Here is a 5,002-nt window from a genome sequence, read left to right as displayed (position 1 = left end):
TATTATTTTTTATGCATAAAATTTTCATTCCAACACAGACAAAGCACCTAAACACACCAGCAAGAAAGCTGGAACTTAGTTATTTACACCAAACGACGAGAAATCAAACCTAAATCAAGCAATTATAAATGGTCTCCTACACAAAAAACCACAAGCTAAAAAAAAAAATACTACCACCCATCAAAGGAAAAAAAGAGCTTCATCACCCTTTTGAACCAAGATATTCAAAGAAATGCTTAACAAGTTCAATAGTTTTAATCGTTAACAAGTTCTTCATTTACTAACTCTGCCTTCACCATTCAAAATTCAAACAACTAGCAATTCTATCACAAGCAAACCAGTGGAGTATACAACTTAACACAAAGACCTTTAGAACAAACTACTGCTTTTCAACAACGTGTGGCACTGCTAGTCTTGAAGCACCGAGAGCATGATAGCTAGCTAGTACTATTATGCTTAGTCATTTTGGGATATTTTCATTTTTGATGCGCCGGCGAGCTGCTTGGAAATGCCTGCAAACCATAAGTTTCCAATCGTTGGCTGTTAGAATAAAGGCTTCAACTTTTGTAAAGGTTTTGATAGTTTTAGTGGAGATAGTTTGGGTGAGGGGGAGCCGTTGAACCCCCACTCTAGAAGTTCTTCTACGTCGAACTCACCTTTTTCAATAAATTGAGGGCCCCCACCACTCTCACCATAACTGGTTTTGAAGCACCATACTCTACCGCATATGATGAAGAGCATCCCATTAAGCGGTTCTCCCTCCTGGATAATGTAGCTGTCCTCATTGTAGTACAATGGCTTGAGACTTTGGCAGATCAATCGCAGCGAATATTCACCTTTATTTTCAAGGATTTTCACCTAGATTGCAAACAATGGGAAAAGATTATACGAGGGTGTGTGGATATTTAACGTGAAGAACTAAAACAACTTGCACTGACCAAGGCCACTTCAATAATCGACATTTGTTTACTTTCTTCAAAGTAAAGAATGCCAATATGGACTTCAACATGAATGCTAAAATGGGGTTCTTGGATGATGAACAACTGCACCTTAAATATCAATTCAATTCATTTAAAAATATATATCATAGTACTGCCTATCAATTTTTATACTATTTTTTTTCATATTTTCAACTTTTTTATTTTATTTTCTTACATTCTTCCGAAGAGAAATAATTATAGTTTCCAATTGAACTGTTTTTTTTACTTTGTGCAAAAGCTTAAAAATAAATAAATAAATAAAAAAGAGACTCACTTTTTCTAGAATGGGTAAGCAAAGATGGTGCTTAATCTCCTTTGTAATTTCTATGGGAAGATGAAGGCACGGTTTCTCCACATCAAAACTTATCTTTCCTTCCAGTCTGTACCGTATAAAGGACATGATCCGCTCTTTTATATCATCAGGGAACCGGTTTCTCGACATCCAAAACTTTATCTCTAGTTCCTTACGTTTCATATTCTGTATCAAATCGTCATTTGCCACCTCCACGTATGCTTATTACAAAACACATGTTCAGTTTATCAAATTACAGAAAAATGATGAATTTAATCATTTATAATTATATTTTGATACTAAAATATACAGTTTACCTTCTCATAATTAATATTGTAATCTAAAAAAAATAAGTATTAAAATTAGCAATTAATAAATCTGTTTTTGAATTTCAGGAATTTTTGAATCTACAAGACTTCTACACAAAAATTAGACTATGTAGAAAAATTTCAAATCTTATTAAATATTAATTAACCTTTGGAAAATAGAAATAACACAAATTACATGGTCCATAAAAAAAATAAATAAATAATAATAATAATAATAATAATAATAATAATAAAAAGGCTTTTAATGCCTTTTCCCATTAATAGATCGAGAAGGCCGAATAATTTTTTGGTTGTTTGTGCCTTGCACAACTAACCAACGAAGAAACAGTGTCTTCCTTAAAACAATAATTGATCTTGGTGCAATATATTTAATAAAATGGTTAAATACTAAAAACCCCCTAGGGTTTGGACACTTTATTTTTTTTTTCTTTAGGTTTTGATTTGTATTACGGGAGGTACTTGTGGTTTTGATAAAGACCAAATTGGTTCTTCCACCCATTGACCGCTAGTTGACTTAACGGAAGTTCACGTCACTGACACGTGGACCAATTAAAATTCGACACCTGGCATCAGTGGCCACATCCTCAATAATGACGTGGTCACCTAATTAAATTTTTTATTTTAAAAAAAATATATATTTTTTCAAAACAAAAAAAAAAAAGTTGGTTTGGGGGTGGCTCGGCCACCCCCTTTGGCCATGGGAGTCGCCTGTCCACCCCAGTACCCACTGGGGGTGGTTTTGTCCCCCATGGTGGCTTGGCCAACCCCAATGGGTATTTCGGGTAGTTCAGCCACCCCCATCCGGCCAGATGCTAGCCACCCCCAAATGGCCAAGGGGTGGCCCAATTTTTTTTCTTCTTTTTTCCTTTTTTTTCTTTTTTAAAAAAAAAAAATATATATATATATATATATATAATTTAATTAGGTGGCCACGTCATCACTAATGACGTGGCCACTTATGCCAGGTGTCGAATTTTAATTGGTCCACGTGTTAGTGACATGAACTTCCGTTAAGTCAATTAACGGTCAATGGATGGAATGACCAATTTTGATTTTTATCAAAATTGCAGGTACCTCCTATGATACAAAACAAAACCTAGGGAAAAAAAAATAATAAAGTGTCCAAACCCTATGGGAGTTTTTAGTATTTAACCCTTAATAAAAACTTGAACCAAGTACTGTATGTAGCAAGTTATAGTCTATAGAGAGGGAAAGAGAGAAAAAATACAAAACGTAAAGGGTGATATTTGTGCCAGTGTCCTTCTATGCATACAGAAAGAATTTGATCTAATGTTGATCACACAACTAATTATATGAATATTAAAAATACAAAAGGATAAAAAAAGATGTCGAGCACCAACCTACATGTATTGTAGCAAACCAATGACCGAAATAGAAACTGCAAAACAGTTTTCCCATTTGAAGGTTTAGACCAAGAGATCTGTAAAATTGGAGAACTATAATGTATGAGATAATAATAACATAATTAATTAATCAATGTGTGTGAGCTCCTTAGGGAGCGCCGCACAGGTCCTCTCCTTGGGGGAGGAGGGATGGGCTCGCTTTCTCCCTCCTCCCCCCTCCCCTCCTTCTTTTTTCCCCCCTTCCTTCTCCTCCTCCCCCTTCCCCGTTCTCCACCTCTTTAGGGGTTCTCACCGCGCCTTGCTTTCGGTCCCAGCAGCTGTTGAGCCCCCCTTTGGGGCATCGCCTTTTCCCCATGCTCTGGTATCCTTGTGGGGTTCAGATCCGGTTTGCCTCAAGCTTGATCTTGATTTTGTCGAACTTGGCCGCCACTCCCCCTCCGGTGCTACTCTTGGTTGTTGGTTTTGTTTTTTGTTTCCTCGTTTTGTTTTTGTTTGTCTTAATCTTCCCTGTATTCTGTTTTGGTTTTCCATGTAGTTTTTGTTATTGTTTTATTTGCTTGTAATAAGGCCTTGTTCTCTTATTGATATGTGGGGTATTTGTTGTTAGTCCAGACCTTTGGTTGTGGATGAGAATTGTATCATGGCTTTCAAGTCGAGGATAATGAGTGTTGGCAAGGACATTTTATGTGCCCAGGGCTCAGGAATAAGCGCTACCTATGCATTGGATCGTGTCTGCCAAAAGCAGATCTGTTATTTCATTTGAAGATTAGTTATAGGCTAGTGGAAGTTGAAATCATAGATAAGTCTTAAATTATAGAATGTTATGTATGTGTCTGTGATGTTGTAACCTTGTAACTTCGGCTATGATTTGCATTCTTTGAGCTTTGTGCTCTTGTGATGTAAGAGCTATATGCTCATGATTCTTTTTATTAATGAGATTGGAATGATTTTTCCTTTTAAAAAAACAATTAATGTGTGTGTGCGGGAGACGACAAGAATCCTCTCTATTTCAAATGAAGATCTATTGCTCTAAACTTTTAAAGACATATCAATATTGACTTGAATACTATTAATTAATTAATGATCCTATTCGTGGGTGTGGGTGGGGGGTTGTACTTGAAATATTCGTGGGAAAAGGGGGGCATTGCTGGCTGTATAAAGTCAACAATACTTAAACCTAGCACTACGCATGCAGAAAATGTTTTATTGTCATGTTCTTTGCTTGGTTCAACAAAAATCCAAGAACACCCGAATGCTTGACATAGGACCATGGGGGGTTGTACTTGAAATATTCGTGGGAAAAGGGGGGCATTGCTGGCTGTATAAAGTCAACAATACTTAAACCTAGCACTACGCATGCAGAACATGTTTTATTGTCATGTTCTTTGCTAGGTTCAACAAAAATGCAAGAACACCTGAATGTTTGACATAGGACCATGTGATGGCTAGTTCTTTCTTCTTCTTTTTTTCGTAATATCAGGATTTTTTTGGGGGGTTTACATAGCGATTTGAGGACTTTTGTATTTTTTAGGGCATTTTGTAAAAACAACAAAAATTATATTATTTCCTTTTTACAGTTTTCTAATACTCTTAAATTTAGTTTCTTTTGCTTTTTGTAAAAAAATTTCAGTAACTTTAGGATTACATTTGTACTGAACCTTATAATGTTAATTATTGAGATCATTCAGTTTAGTAACTAGCTATAGTTTTTTTTTTTTTTTTTCTACAATGAGCTCTTTATATTTAGCTTTTTTTAAAAAAATCTAACAAAACTCATATGAACACCCATTTAACGAGCTTCCTTCTCTACTTTACATTTAACTTTTTGTAAGACATACTCCGATCCCTACATTCCAATAGCTAAAATGCTAAAGTTATATAATTTTTTTAGCTTATATTTTTACTCTCTTTAATGGATTTTTTCTTGACTGGGTGTTTTTAACGTGTTAGGTGGCCTGACATGTCACTAAACTTTAGTGAAGTGTCATTATTGACTTGTATCAAGCGTCAAAATTGAGATATGTTAGAATCTAATAA

Source organism: Corylus avellana, chromosome ca2 (genome assembly GCF_901000735.1).
Source record: "Corylus avellana chromosome ca2, CavTom2PMs-1.0".
Classification (NCBI taxonomy): domain Eukaryota; kingdom Viridiplantae; phylum Streptophyta; class Magnoliopsida; order Fagales; family Betulaceae; genus Corylus; species Corylus avellana.
The sequence above is the reverse complement of the archived record's forward strand: the minus strand, read 5'-3'. Positions refer to the sequence as shown.